Here is a 16,629-nt window from a genome sequence, read left to right on the forward strand (position 1 = left end):
CTGCTCTCTGAACTCTAATAATAAACTTGAGGTAATTTTAAGAAGTCTTAGGGGAGGAGAAAATTCAGCTCTGGAAAATTCCAAATGATGGAACTCTTCATCAATTTAGAATGGCAGCTAAAAGCAGAGTGCCTCTATGGCAAATCTGTTATTTCTCTGGTCTTTCTGCTTTCATGCTGAGGAACACTAATTTGAGTTCACCCCATTAGTAGGATTCTACTGAGAGGCACACGAATTAACTAACACATAACAATATTCCAAATTTTCCCTATAATTTCTCCTAATACTATAGCTTCAGTTTACTCATGTTGAAACAGGGCTATGGGGGGTGTGGAGGCTATACCCATTCAAGAACAGTGCCCAGTAGGGAACAGGTCACTGTGGGTTCTTCACCCATGTGCACAATTGCAAGACTATGTAGGCTCAGGGCACAAGGGGTTTGTTCAACAAACAGGGGAAACAAGGAATTCACTGGGCCACAGGTGGCTAGCCATTTCACCTCAGATAGTGTCCACTTGTCCAAAACTCCTGAACAAAAGACTGCACATTCAAGATGGTGCCATCCCATCAACAAGGGCATGGAGATCATGGAAAGCAGTGGGCCAGGATCCAACTCACCACAGCTGGAGGTGCTCACAGGCAGGGCCACTGAGATGATGCCACAGAAACCCACAGCAAGAGCTGAAGGTCAGGATGGACAGCACTGGACACTGGATCAGATAGCATCAGAGGCAGCAGCACCAGGAGGTGATGCCAATGGATGGCTGAACGCTCTCAGGGGTGACCCAGATACAGAGTGCCAGTCACCTGTCAACAGTGCAGGACAGCCCCAGCCAGTAGTGCCAGTCCCTCCCGGCCACTAGCATTACAGCCTTTTGTGAGTTGCTGGGCCACACCAATAACAAACAGCTCTTTGAGAGACCAGGCCCAAGGCAGGCCAGAGTCAGGCAGTGGCCCCGGCCTCTGCAAAGCTCTTTGACTTTGCTGTGAAGCTCTTCAGCTTCTCTTCTTCCTTTGGAGGTTGGCTGCTTGATGCATCTTAGAGCATCCAGTCCAAGTGAGCAAGTGTCCAGTCCAAGTGAGTGAGTCCGAGCAAGTCTCAGAGGGTGCAGAAGTCCAGAAGTCCAAGAGATCAAGTGCCAGAGTCAGAGTCTAAGTCCAGCCTGAGGCAGTTCAGTCTGAGCAAGTCTAAGAGTGCAGGAGTCCCAAGTTGGCTTCCCTCCTGCCTTATTGCCTCTTTTCAGGTTCCCCCCACCTACCAGTGTGACCAGACCATTTTCAGTCCTATGGCTGACTCGACCATTTATCAATCAGCTCATCACTCACACTTGATTGGTCCATTCTACAGTCTAGGCACCAAATCCACAAGCCTCTCTACTACCTGCAGCTGGAGGGAGGCACAGCACTGGAGCTGGCCCCATGGGGCCCCATAGGCTGTATGTCCTGGGACAGCATCAGAGCCCCAAGGGGAAAGGGCGGGGGTCTTTGGTTTGAATGGAACATAATTTCAGCTTTTCATGGAACAGTAGGCAAAGACTAATCAAATGCTTTGCTATCATATAACAAGGGTTACAACTTTCTTATTTTTCATTTACGAGTAGAGGTAGGCAGTTCATGGTTGGAACAGCAATTCAACAATGTCCCAGACTCTCTTGATCTTTCTTCTCAGTGGTCTTCAGCTTACTGGAATCACATTTTCAGCCTCACACTTATCTCACGGTTGCAAGATTGCGACTACATGTCCAGGCTTCATTTGCATTTAAAGCACAAAGAAAGAGGAAAGAGCAGAGTACTGGCCACCTGTGTTCTCTTTAGCAGGAAAGCAAAAGTACTCCCACACTTCCTTTCACAATAACTGGCAAAGGAGAATGGGCATACTGCCACATCTAACCAAAAAAGGGCACACAATAGGGAGTAGGCATTAGGGAGTCCACTCGCGATAACTGCCACAGCAGATATTTATAGTTTTAAGAGAATATTTGAGAAATAGAAACCAATCTTTGTTGGAATGGTCAGGAGCTGACAAGGGGCCAAACATTGGCTCCTGCCTACCGGGCAAGACGCAAGGAGGAGACTTAGCATGCACAGTGCTATGGTCTGAACTGTGCCCCTGATATTCTCAATAAGGGGGCTGCTGGGAAGGGGGCATCGCTGAGCAACCATTTTGTGAGCCTTTAAATGGAAGCCGTGTACTTTCCTCAGAGCTGTAATGAAACACAACCACCCTCTGGGGAATGGCCTTCAACTCCCAGAGTGGGAGCCCCCTGACCTCAACAGCGGCACACCTCTGCTAAATACCACCAGCTCCCGCCGCTGCAACTCCATCTATCTTGCACCACTGGCTGATAACTAGACCTTTCTCCTTCCACTCTGCTAGCTCGCTCTCTCCCTCTACCCTACTGGTTAAGATAAACTGTTTCTTTTTTGTCTTTTGCTGCACCAAAGGCCCTTTTGTTTGCATTTGTGGTGGTGGGTGGCTGGACCCAGAAATGGCGAGAGAGGTTCTGACCTGGTGACCGCTTTTGCCCAATGACATCTCTATATGTGAAATGTTTAAAAACTGCCCAGGGAGTGTTACAGAATATTTTAGGTAGAGATTCCTACACAGGCAATTTTATCCTATTTAAGAGTCTACCACTGAAATTAGCACCCTTTAGGAAACTCTGCTTTTCAGACTCTTCTTTTCCTTCAACTGTAAACCCACAGATACGCTAAAATATCCATGTTTATTAACAACTGTTTCTATGGCAGCAGAGTCCATGGTGGTAGGGCACAGAGATGGAGGCTATTTATAAGTTAAGGACTGACAGTATATGCCAATAACAGCTATTATTGATGAAATTCTTACAGAATTTCTGAAATAGATATTGTGAAAAATCAAAAACAAGCAATATTTATAGCACCTATTGTTCACCCAGAAACCTCTTGATTATAATTTGATTTCCCATCTACGTTCACCACTTGGAAGAAAATATTTATCATCCTCGTATAACTGACCTCATTGTAAATCAAATAAATCTGCATTTGGAATTTATATATTAGGTTTATGAAGTGATTAGATCAATTTAATTCTCTGCGACATTTAATGACTAGATCAGGTTTATAAGATCACAAATCTGAGAATCAGACACTGATAAATTCACTAAGGTTATACCATCCAACATGGTCTTCTGAATAACAGCAGCAGTTCTATCCCAGTCAATAGCCCTTGACATGATGGAGGGTATTGACATGAACTTTTCTTTTAAAATGTTTATAGAAAGAATAAATTGATTTTCATTTTATGTAGCATCTCACAAAAGCCACTTTCACGTAAGTTGTGCCACCTATAAATATACTTATCACCAACCACTCCAAGTATGATAGTTCCAAACGACTCACAATTTTATATAAAGGTAGCAGGCTCTGGAGACAGAAGGCTAGAATGCAAATCATAGTTCCACCACAGAATGTTGCACTCCACAATAAGTGTGTGACATTGGGCAAAAATGTTTGTGCCCAGCCTCCTCATCTGTATGAGAGAGTTGGGTGAAAAGAGTAGTGCCTACTTCGAATGCTCACTGAATATAAAATGAATTTATACATGTAAAGTGTTGGGAACCCTAGAAACAATCAACAAGTATTATCTGTCATCATTACTCTTGAGCGGAAAACCTAAATAGTATTTGGTTGTATTTTATGCAAACATGAAATTATTTAATAAAGATTCACTTTGCATGCAAAATATGAAAATATACATATTACCCCAACTGAAGAATTCATCAAGGACCCATTTGAAAACTGACTGGTGAGAGATTTATACTGTTTTCAAGTTATCGCTACATGGCTTTAGCAAACTTTCCATTTTTTGTTGCCTGGAATAGTCTTGAGTTATGCATGTCTCCTACAATATGCTACAACTCCACAGAGAGATACAAAGGAGATAAAAACCAGAGAGCTTCCCAACCCCAATAACCTCCTCCAGTGTTGCTCTTTGTAGGCTGGTCTTTCTAGACCTTTCCTAGAGCTTTCCTATATTCTTGGAGCCTAGAAACTCAGTCTCTACTGACAGAATTTAAATCTGAACACTCCTAAGAAAGCCTGTTGAAACAAGGGTCAGTCAGCCTGATAACTTTACACATGAGTGCCCTTTCCAGTCCGGAGTAATTATCATACCCTCCCATTTTCCTAAGTATACATTATATCTTTAATATTTCCTTGCTCACAAATTACTGTTTTCCTCTAACATGTGTCTACACTACTCAAATATATGTTTAATTTGTTTTATTTACCCACCTGCCATCAGCACGTCTTTTTTTTTTTTTTTTTATGTTGCCTCTGGAGGTCACATTTTCATTCCAACACCCCTCCAACCACATTCAGTTCACACTCAATTCTTCAACTTCTCAGTCATTCTTCATGCTCTGCCCCATCTACTAGGCAGTTCTCTTTATTCTAAATTTATCATTCACTTTTGTATAGTTTAATAAAAATCTGGTTCTCCCTTTACACAAGATGGCTTTTTCAACATAACTGCTTAGTCTTACTTTCTCTTCTTCCTTTAAATCAATGAAAAGAAATGAGGAACAGTCTTCTCCTTGTTCCCAAATGCAATTTTCATAAAAATCACACTGTGATCCATTTGTCATTGTCTGATCTCACATCCTACCTGTACACACTCATGTTTAAATGTCTCCTCTCACCTTCACCCTAGTCTTGGTAGAGGTGATTGATTAAGAGTCCATAATTCCATTTCTGTCAATGTTAACATGTATGTAGTTGGAGAACATTATATAATCATATATAATATAAGCATATTAATGATGGTCACAAGGTTAACAATGGACTAAATTGAACAAAACACATAATGATAGCTGTGCTCATAAAATAACTTTTAATTTTCCATAATACTCCTAGAGTCAAGTTCTATAAAGTTATATATTAATTAGAAATATGTAAGCTACTGCCTTAGACATAAACATCATATATTTTCAAAAACTCACAGCATCATAAAGTTAGAGGCCTTATGATGAATTTAAAAGTATTTGTGTCAGACAATCGAGCTATTTAGATCTTCTAGAAAGAGGATTCTACAGCTCCCAAAGCAAATCATTCCAATCTTAATACTCTCAATTTCAAATCTAAATCTCCTTAATTTCAAATTTCCTTAATATCCTTAATTCCATATCTAAATTTCTCCAGCTACTCTTCTTTTGGAGATGAGGAAGGGACAGGTACCATACTCATTAAGATAGCATTACACCTACTGGAAAAGCACTGTCATCCCTAGTTTTCGTTTTTTCTTTTTTATTTATTTATTTATTTATATAAGCACTGGGTACAGTCAGAAGTGTGGGAGGGTGAAAGAATTCACCAGAGCCAGAGCGGGGAGCAGAACAGGCAGACTGAGGAAGTACACTGCTGAGGGGAGCAGCGGGCGCGGCGGGAGAGGTCTGCACGCCACGTGGGACCCTCGTCAGCAGCCGGGGATTGAACCGGCCCTGCAGAGGCTGCAGACAGCTTCGCAGCCCAGTGCTCAACCACTGCGCCACCAGGGGAGGCCCAGTTTTCATTCTTTTATGCCCAATAACTTGGACTATTTTTCAAATTCTCATTCTCCAAAAATTTTTTGACTTTCCTTACTTCTGTTCACATTTTTTATCAGAAAAACTAAACTTAGATTTAACCAGCTTACAAGACTTTATTGCTTTTAATAATTTTTTTAGATTTTTTAATTTTAACAATTATCATTTTTTACATTTTTTAGACAATATTTGCTTCCCCCCACCCCCTCAGATTCAGTCCCCACAGAATTTCCTTCCCCAAGGCACCTGTGCACCATGACCACAGTCCCCTGTGCTCCTCCTCCCTCCCTCTCACCCCTCTCCCTCCTCCTCCCCTGCAGGATGTCTCTGGTTTATAATTGTCTGTTTTTGCTTTGTTGTGTTTTGTACTGTTACTATTTTTTTTTACACTGATGTCTTATTTGGTTCCCCTATATTCCTGTTATAAGTGAAACCATCCGATATTTTTCTTTTTCCTTCTGGCTTATTTCACTGAGCATAATTCCTTCTAGCTCCATCCACATTGCTGCGAATGGCATGAGTTTATCTATAGAGAACCCTAAAAACGCCACAGAAAAACTACTCAAAATAATCAACCAGTTCAGTAAAGTAACAGGATACAAAATCAACACGCAAAAATCAGTAGCCTTCCTATACACAATCAGAAGAAGAAGAAATCAAGAAAAACATCCATTTATAATTGAAACCAAAAAAATCAAATACTTGGGAATAAACCTAACAAAAGAGGGAAAAGACCTATACAAATAAAACTATGAAACACTGTTAAAAGAAAGTGAAGAAAATGCAAAGAAATGGAAAGACATCCCCTGCTCATGGATTGGAAGAATCAATATTATTAAAATGGCCATCCTCCCAAAAGCAATATACAGATACAATGCTATTCCAATAAAAATCCCAATGACATTCTTCAAAGAAATAGAACAAATACTGATGAAAATTCATATGGAACCACAAAAAAACATGAATAGCCAAAGCCCTACTGATGAAAACAAAGGAGAAAGGAGGTATCACATTTCCAAACTTTAAGTTATACTACAAAGCCATAATAATTAAAACAGTATGGTATTGGAACAAAAACAGACACACAGACCAATGGAACCGAATAGAGCGCCCAGAAATAAAGTCACACTTATATGAACAACTAATCTTTAAGGAGCAAAGAATATGCAATGGAACACGGACAGTTTGTTCAAAAAATGGTGCTGGGAAAACTGGACCTCCACATGCAAAAAAATGAAACTAGACCACTACCTCTCACCATGCTTTTAATAATTAATTAACATAACAAGACAATGTGGTATACAGGCTTTCAAACATCAGAATTAAGACCCAAGTTTCTGTAAACTGAAAATGTATAAAACTTTGCAAAGCATATGCTTATTTTCTCTTAAACAAATGATTTTATGGTTATAATTGACAAATTAAGACTACACATGACCCCCCAAAACATTAGAAAGAATGAATTACTAAATTATTACTTACTTGATTTGTCTTTGGTAAGATTTGTCTTCTGGATTGCAAAGAGGATACTGGCTATTTCTTCTGCTTTCAAAGGTATTATGGGCAACATGAAAAATATAAAAGTAGAAAAATTTGCGTGAGGCCAACCACTGCTGTGTTCCAAATAGAAAGCCGATCCCAGGCATACTGTCTCCTAAGTCCTGCCTTAGTCACATGTAATGGACCCTCTGCAGGACTTTTCCCTAAGACTCTTCCACTTCCCTAAGACTCCTCCTGGCAGCCCCTCTTTCCAGGGGATGCTGGAGTTTATTTCAGTGAGGCCAGAATAGCTCTGCAGGCCCTAGGGCAGCAGGAACCTTAAACTACTGAGGCTCTCTGAGTAACAGGGACAAAGAATGTGCCTATCTCATAAGGCCACTGTGAGGTTTAAAAGTCATTCTTTGTGAAGGATTCCCAGCAATGTCTGGTACTTAAAGTCTACTCAACAAGTGTTAACTATTATCTAGAGCCTCTTTGTCCAATATGGTAACCCCCAGCTACTAGTAACCAAGTGACTACTTAGCTCCAGAGATATGGCCAGTCTGGGTGGATATGTACTGCAGGTGCAAAATACACAATTTTAAAGATTTTGCATAAGAAAAAGAATATAAAATAACTCATTAACAGTTTTTATATCTGTATACATATCAAAAAATAGCATTTGGGATATACCGGGTTAAATATAAACAAATATATGTTATTAAAATAAAAAAAAGGGAAAAAGTTTACATAACAATTTAAGTAACACATGAGGGAAAGTAGAATCCATTACAAATTTCAGATGAAGAGGTCCAAAGCTGCCACCTTAAAGAACCCAGCTATTTACCCAGGGCTCCCAGCTGCACCAGAAAGTGTGTCCCACTCAGCTTTCCAGCATCTCCTGCAGACTTGGCCACAGCCTGGGCCTAGAAGTGCCATATCCTACATTGATGACCCTCAGGTACCCCCAGATACTCCCAGGTGAGCACCCTGACATCCACATCAGTTGCCAAATCCCTGGCAGCACACAGAGGCCTAAACTGCAAAATTGAAGGACATAGCTATTCACTGCGGGCACCCAGCCACACCAGGAAGTACACCCTACTAAGCCTGCCAGTGCCTACCAGCAGAGCAGTGCCTTGCCCTACATTGGAAACCCTTAGCTACCCCTAGGAATCTTCAGCAACACCCTGCCCTCCTGGCCATCAGAAATAGGACCTGTGCCACTGATCCTGAAAAGTTGACAGCCCAACAACTCAGAATCTAGACTTAGCATTTACCCTGCTGTTCCAGTCACCATAATAAGACCTGGGAGAGCTCTGGAGGAGGCCCTTATACCAACACAGATCCCACAAACCTCCCGTAATTGTTCCTAACATCAAATAAACACCCAGAATAGCAGTGGGGGAAAGTACTCAAACACAACAAGGCCCAACTACAGTAGAGCAAACCCAAAGCAAACACTGGTGAGAAGGAAAATACAGATGACCAAGGAAACCCTCAAGGGGACAAAACCACAGAGAGAAAATCAAGCTTCAGAACCCAAAAAAAGCACTGTCAGGTGAAAAATTCAAAATTTCCATAATTAAAAAAGTAAAAGAATGTGAACAGAAGTCAGAAAAATGAATCAAAGATACAAGATAAGATGCAAAAAGGCTAACTATGCTATGAGAAACATAGTCAATGAACAAAAGAACAAGCTTTAAACTTAATTTAAGTAAGAAAATAAAGGAACTGAAGGATGTTTAAATATCAATAGAGGAGCTAAAATAATACTAGAATGAGGGTCTCCCCAGTGGCCTTTATCACCAATAGAGCCTGAGTTAGATCCCCAGCCAGGGAGCTAACCCACATTTGGCACAGCTGACCTCTCCTAAGTTGCCCGCTGCTCCCCTCAGGAGTGTATTTAAGTAAAATCCACCTGCTCTGATTCCTACTCTGTCTCTGGTGAATCCTCTCATCCCCTGTACCTCTGGCCTACACCCCAGTTCTTCTATGCAAAAATTAAAAAAAAAATACTGGAATGAGACATGAAAATAGACAATGTGGAAGAACAAATCAGTACTCTTGAAGATAAAGACAAAAATAACCAAGAAAGAAAAGAGAGAGAGAAACAAAGGAAAATACTGAAGAACTAGTTCAAGAATTATCTGACACCATGAGGAAAGAAAATGTAAGAGTCATAGGAATTCCAAAATGAGAAGAGGAAGACATGGGGATGAAAAACTATATAATGAAATGACTGAAGAAAACTTTCCAAACTTGAAAAAGGAAATGAAAGTAGACATAAGGGAAGCTAAAAGAACATTAAAGAATCATAAGGAAAGGAAAACTACTGCAAGACACATAGTAGTAAAGCTTCTAAGAGTCCAAGACAAACAAAAAATAATGAAGTCAAGAAGGGGGAAGTAAAAGATAACCTATAAAGGAAAACCAATTAGGCTAACATCAGACTTCTCTGAAGAAACATTATGGGCAAGAAGTGAACAGCATGACGTATTCAAAAAACTCCAATAACAGAAAATGCCAGCCAAGAATACTTTGTCCTGCAAAAGTTCTCCTTCCTATATGAGAGAAAAATAAGGATCTTCTCAAACAAACAAAATCTTCAGAAATTCACTATTACAAAGCACCTACTCTAAGTAACGTTACAAAAAGACTTAGGATCTAAACCAAGGAAGGAATGAACATAAAGAATTGAACAAGGGGCCTCCCTGGTGGCTCAAGGGGTCAAGATGCAACCTATGAAGCTGTCTGCAGCCACTGTAGCATGAGTTCAATCCTTGGCCAGGGAGCTATGCACATGGCGCAGCAGACCTCTCCTTTCTCACCCGCTGCTCTCCTCAGCAGTGTATTTCAGTAGATCAGCCTGTTCTGGTCCCCACTCTGTCTCTCACCTCCCACACTTCTGGCCTGTACCCCAGAGTTCTGGTATGCATAAATAACTAAATCTTAAAAAAAAAAAAAAAGAATTGAACAAGTTACTGAGTAAAATCACAAAACAATTACCAAAAGGTAAATAACAGACTTCCATGTATCAATAATCACCTAAACATGAATGGACTAAACTCACCAATAAAACTCATAGAGTAGTATGTTGGATGAGAAAACAGAATCCAGGCTTCTGCTGCTTCCAGGAAACACACCTAAGTTCAAAAGATAAACATAGATTGAAAGTAAAGGGTTATAAACAATTATACCAGCAAGTGGTCCCCAAAAGAAGGAAGAGGCAGCAGCACTCACATCAGATAAAACAGACTTCCAGCTTAAAAAAAAAAAAAAAAAGGTGACAAGAGATATGGATGGACACTATGAAATGATCAAGGGGACAATACATCAAGAAGACATAACACTAATCAGCACATACTTACCAATGAGGGAGCATCAAAATACATTACACAATTACTATCATTCCTGAAAACAGACATTGGAGAAAATATATGGAAGGGGACTTCAACACCCCACTCTCAACAATGGACAGATCAACAAGAAACAGAAAATAGACAAAGACACAATAGCCCTAAATAAAAATCTAGACCACATGGGTCTAATAGACAGCAATAGGACACTATCCCCTCCCAACAAAATGAATGCATTTTTTTTTTCAAGTGACCTGGATCATTCTCTAGGATGGACCACATACTGGACCACAAAACAAACATCAACAAGTACATGAAGACTAAGATTGTACCAAATATATTCTTTGTCTATAAAGGTGTCAAACCAAAAATCAACTGTGAATAGAAAGCAAGGAGAGCTCCCATTACATGGAAACCAAACAACGTGCTACTGAAAGGTCAATGGGTTTTGAGAAAATCAAAGAAGAAATTAAAAAATACCTTGAAACAATGGATAGTAAGGACACAAACTTCTAGAACATATGGGACACAGAAAAACAGTATTATGAGGGAAGTATATAGCAATACAAGCCCACACCAAGGAGTAAGAAGAGCCTAAGAAACAACCTAATCTCCCATTTCAAAGAACAACAACAAAAAAAATCCAGTCAAAAAAAGGAAATAATAAAAATTAAAGCAGAAATAGATGAAATGGAAATTTAAAAGACAGTCTAAAAGATCAATGAAACCAAATGTCGGCTCTCTGGAAAGATAAACAAAATGGACAGATCTCAAGCCTGGCTCACAAAGAAAAAGAGGGAGAAACCTCAAATAGACAGGATCGCAAGTGAAAGAAATTACAATAGACACAGCATAAATCTAGAGGATAATTAGAGATTACTGTGAACATTTATACGCACATAAGTTCAACAATCTAGATGAGATGAGATTGTACAATCACCCAAACCTGAATAATGAAGAAATAGAAAATTTAAACAAACTAATTGAAAGCAGAAAAATTGATGTAGTAATCAAAACCCTCCCAAAAAACAAAAGCTGAAGACCATACAGTTTTACAGGCAAGTTCTGCCAAACAGTCAAAGATAAACTAATGTCTGTCCTGATAAAACTCTTTCAAAAAATTGAGAGAGAAGGAATACTACAAAAAACATTTTATGAGGCCAATATTACATTAATACCAAAACCAAGCAAAGACAACACAAAAAAGAAAACTACAGACATCTCCCTAATAAACACAGATGCAAAAATCCTTAATAAAATCTTAGCAAACCAAACCGAACAATGCATCAAAAGGATATACATCATGACCAAGTGGGATTTATTCCAGGGGCACAAGGATGGTTCAATGGCTGAAAACATAACTGATTAACTTAATTCACCACATCAACACAAAGAAAAATAAAAACCTTACAATCATATCAATAGATGCCGAGAAAGCATTTGATAAAGTTTAATATCTATTTATGATGAAGGTCCTTAAAACACTTGGGATAAATGCAACATATGTTAACATAACAAAAGTGGTAAATGACAAATACACAGCTAACATCATTCTCAATGGTGAAAAGCTGAAAGCTTTTCCATTATGACCTGGAAGAAGACAAGGATGCCCACTCTTACCACTGCTTTTCAGTAGAATATTGGAAGTCCTAGCTAGAGCAGTTAGGCAAGAAAGACATAAAAAGAGTCCAAATTGGGAAAGAAGTAAAGCTATCATTGTTTGTGTAGCTTAATTTTGGGGCTTTCAATTAAATTCCATTGGTCTGTATATGTTTTTTTCCAGGACCATGCAATTTTTATTTTTATGGATTGTTAGTATAGATTGAAGCCTGGGGTATAATTCCTCTGTTCTTCCCCCTTTTAGTCAAGAGAACTTTGGCTATTTGGGCTTTTTTGTAACTCCATATGAATTTCAACAATAATTGTTCAATTTCTTTGGAGAATGCTAGTAAGATTTTTTTTACTGGAATTTCATTGACTGTACATTTCTTTGGGTAGGATGGCCATTTTAGTTTTGTGGTTTGGTTTTTTTTTGCTCCTTTTATTTTTTAATTTATATATATATATCTCTTTAATTTTTACATCATTGTTCATTTTTAAACAATATTTGCTTCCCCCACCCCCAGATGTAGTCCCTTCACCAATGCACCCATGCACCATCACCTCAGTCCCCTGTACTCCTCCCTCCCTCCCTCTGATCCCCTTCCCTCCTCCTCCCTTGCAGTGTGTCTCTGATTTATCATGTCTTCTGATTCATGAGCAGAGAATTTATTTACATTTCTTTATGTCTTCTAATTCTTTTAGCAGGGTTTATAATTATCCTTCTATAGGACTTCATTTTCTGTTAGGTTTATTCCCGGGAATTGAATTGGGGGCGGGGGGGCAATTGTAAATGTGATGGTTTTTTAAAATTTATTCCTCTTCAGACTGATTGTGTATAAGAAGCTACTGATTTGTGTGTATTGATTTTGTAATCTGCTACTTTACTAAACTGACTTACTATTTTATTTAGTTTTCCCATAGATATTTTAGGGTTCTCTATAAATATCATCTGCAAATAATGATAGCTTTACTTTTTTCCCAATTTGGATTCCTTTTATATCTTTCTTGCCTAACTGCTCTAGCTAGGACTTCCAGTATTCTACAGAAAAGCAGTGGTAAGAATAGACATCCTTGTCTTCTTCCAGGTCACAATGGAAAGGCTTTCAGCTTTTCACCATTGAAAATGATGTTGGCTGTGTGTTTGTCGCACATGGCTTTTATTATGACAAATGAGTAAAGGTCACACAATGGAACAAGGAAAGTCTCTTCAATAAGTGGTGATTGGAAAACTGGACTGCCACATGCAAAAGAATTAAACTAGATTACTATTTCACACCATAGCCAAAATTCATCAAAATTGAGAAAAGGTTTGGATGGAAGACCTGAAACCATAAAATACATAAAAGAAAACAGGCAAAAAACTCCATGACATACACCTCAAAAACATCTTTGAGGACTCCTCTCCAGAAGCAAGGAGAATTAAAACAGGTGGGACTTCGCAAAACTAAAAGGTTTCCATGCAGCAAAAGAGATAGTAAACAGAATGAAGGGATACCTACTGAATTGGAGAAAATACTTGTACACCATACTTCTGAGAAGGCCTCATGTCAGGCTGTCCACTTACTAGTTGTGTGATCTTAGCAAGTCATTTAACCCCACTGTGCCTCAGTTTTCTCATGTGTAAAATGAGATTTACCTTCCCTATATGGTTGTATGGAAAAATCAATATGTATAACGCACACCGATTGGTGTACAACATCAATACAGCAGTAAGCATTTACTAAATAAGCATTTAATAAATATCAGTTGTTATTAAGATTCTATCAATATCAAAGATCTACAGATTTTACATAACTTAACAAAACAACCAACCAGTAGAAAAAAGGGCAGAAATGCTAAAAAGAACCGTCTCCAAAGAAGAAATTCAAATGGCCAACAGGCATATGAAAAAATATTCAACATCACTAGTTATCAGGAAATTGCAAATCAAAACTACAATGAGATACCACCTCACACCAATGAGAAACACCCATATTTTAAAAAACGAGAAGTAACAAATGTCGACCTTGTTTTGAAAGAGGTACCCTCTTACACTGCTGGTGGGAATGCAAACTGCTCCAGCCATTTTAAAATGCTCTGCGGAGGTTCCTCAAAACACTGAAAATGGAGCTGCCATATGGCCCAGCAATTCCACTCCTAGGAATCTGTCCAATGGACTCAAAAACACTAATTCAAAAGAAAATTTGCACTCCCATGTTTATTGCAGCACTATTTACAATAGCCAAGATATGGAAACAAGTAAATGCCCCCAAAACAGATGACTGGATCAAGAAGATGTGGTGTATATACTGTAGGAACAGGAAGGCACAGAGCTGGTTCTCTCTGATCTGAGCATGCAGGTAAAAAGGAGCTTTGGAGCCCTCGGTGGCTTTCTCAGGCTTTTATTGAGCTTTTCACATGTAGTGCAGCAACCAGGTACACAGCAGCAGGGGTGTCAGGGGCCAGGAAGCTGACAAGCCTCTCAGTCCCAGGCGAACCTTCACTCTTTACTGGGCTCTGTGGTGTTCTCTCTCTCCTGTTAGCTGGGCAAATATATCAATACTGCAGCCACGGCCCACAGAAGTAAACAACACAACTAAATATAACAGTGTAACAAAATGCAGGTGCCCCCATCAGGCATGCTATCCCAATGGCAGGAGGGCAGAAAAGCCTGAAAATTGTTTACCTTACATATACACAATGGAATACTGCTCAGCAATCCAAAAAGATAAACTCATGCCATTTGCAGCAACATGGACGGAACTGGGAGAAATAATGCTCAGTAAAATCAGAAGAAAAAAATATAGGCTAGTTTCACTTTTATGTGGAATAGATTCACTTTAATGTGGAATATAGATAAGTTGAACAGTCTGGAAAAAGACAAAATGGACCATAGATCTGAAGCCCATGGTATGGGGCAAGGGAGGGCGAGGGTCAAAACAGGGAAGGGAAGAACACAAGGGACTGTGGTGTTGGGTCATGGGAGAGCTTCAAGGACAACACTTTAAAAGTTCATGATGGGCCTCCCCTGGTGGCGCAGCGGTTGAGCCTGAGCTGCGAAGGTGCCCACAGCCTGTGCAGCACCGGTTTGATCCCGGCCAACGGAGAGGGTCCCACACGGCACGCAGACCTCTCCTGCAGCCCGCTGCTCCCCTCAGCAGTGTACTTCGGTCCTTCTGCCTGCTCTGCTCCCCGCTCTGGCTCTGGTAAATTCTCTCACCCTCCTGCGCTTCTGACTGTACCCAGTGCTTGTATAAATAAATAAATAAATAAATAAATCTTTTTTAAAAATAAATAAAAGTTCATGTTCTCAGAGTTGTATTTTACATGGCATGAAGACAGAAGATGAAGATGAAGCTCAGCTACCTTACTCCTATAAAAGTATATCACATATACATAGTGTTGAATAAACATTTTTATATCAAATTAATTATTGAAATGCACAATCATTCCCCCAAAAGCTTATGGTCTTTCCATATTCGTACAATTACTAAACATGAAAGACTTATTTATTACAACTTTGCACTACAAAACATCAAATTTGATCTACTATCAACTTTATGCTATTTTTCTGGCTTATTTTTAGTCTATTAGATAACTGAAAAGTCGAGTGTTCTTTACATGAAAACGATCACAGAATCATAAAAATTTAGCACTAGAACGAAATTTAGTTCAATTTTGAAGGGAACAAGCTCAATCCTCTCTAATTCAAAGACAACCACTTAACTCCCTTCCGCAGAGTTACAGACTGAACTATCACAACGCGCGTCACGAACGTCCTCCTGCCGCGCGGCGACCTGCCCGCCACAGACAGCCCCCTGCGTCGGCAGCGGACAGGCGCTCCCCTCGACGTCCTGACGCAGGCCGTCCCCAGCCGGCTCACCTTCGGCGAATCGCCACATCCGCCTGGGCCCGGGCTTTCCCGTAGGTGAAATGAGGTCACTGTACCTTCCCGACAAGGTTGTGAGGAAAAAATCAACATATACACTGAGCACCCGCCGCGCCCACCCCTCGGGGCGGCCCACAGCCGCCTCCCGCAGCCCGGCCGCGTCCTCAGGCCCTCCGCCTTCAGGCTCGCCGTGCTCCGTCGCGCTCTGCACTGCACTGCGCCACGCCACGCTGTGCCACGCCTCGCCGCGAGACGCACACACGCCACGCACACCACGCCACAACGGCGCCACGCCGTTTGGCTGAGTGCGCACGCGCAGTGGGAGGGCGGGAAAAGCCTGACGCTTTTCCCTTCTGCTTACCCCACGGCGTCGAGTGGTGTCTGATGCGTTGTGTTTAATAAATGTAATTTATTATTAAGATGCTATCAATAGGGCCTCCCTGGTGGCGCAGCGGTTGGGCGTTGGGTTGCGAGGCTGCCCGCAGCCTCTGCAGCGCCGGTTCGATCCCCGGCTACTCCCTGGCCACCAGAGGAGGGTCCCACATGGAGAGCAGACCTCTCCTGCCGCCCGCTGCTCCCCTCAGCAGTGTACTTCGGTCCTTCTGCCTGCTCTGCTCCCCGCTCTGGCTCTGGTGAATTCTCCCACCCTCCCGAGCTTCTGACTGTACCCAGTGCTTGTATAAATAAATAAATAAATCTTTAAAAAAAAAATGCTATCAATAAATGCGTGGACGTGTATATGCTAAGTTTTAAAACA

The 16,629-nt window shown here is 40.5% G+C and overlaps 1 protein-coding gene across 9 annotated transcripts in view; it reads right to left on the minus strand.

Moving 5' to 3' along the window:
- The window catches only part of NRG4 (neuregulin 4), a 128,976-nt gene extending 112,959 nt beyond the window's left edge, over positions 1–16,017 (minus strand). For 3 of the 9 annotated variants that reach the window (XM_054699935.1, XM_054699932.1, XM_054699956.1), the window contains exons 1-3: positions 15,867–16,017; positions 10,117–10,189; positions 7,047–7,106 (exon numbers count right to left, since the gene is read on the minus strand). The gene's annotated coding sequence lies outside the window, so the exon portion shown is untranslated. Of the gene's footprint in view, positions 1–7,046; positions 7,110–7,890; positions 8,043–10,052; positions 10,068–10,116; positions 10,190–13,503; positions 13,525–15,710; positions 15,776–15,866 lie in introns of those variants that run through there. The other 6 variants (XM_054699939.1, XM_054699944.1, XM_054699946.1 and 3 more) reach the window with 6 other exon arrangements.
- Positions 16,018–16,629: the final 612 nt, after the last annotated feature.

The sequence above is a fragment of the Talpa occidentalis genome, unplaced genomic scaffold (assembly GCF_014898055.3).
Source record: "Talpa occidentalis isolate TD23 unplaced genomic scaffold, MPIMG_talOcc4v2.1 talOcc4.11, whole genome shotgun sequence".
NCBI lineage: Eukaryota > Metazoa > Chordata > Mammalia > Eulipotyphla > Talpidae > Talpa > Talpa occidentalis.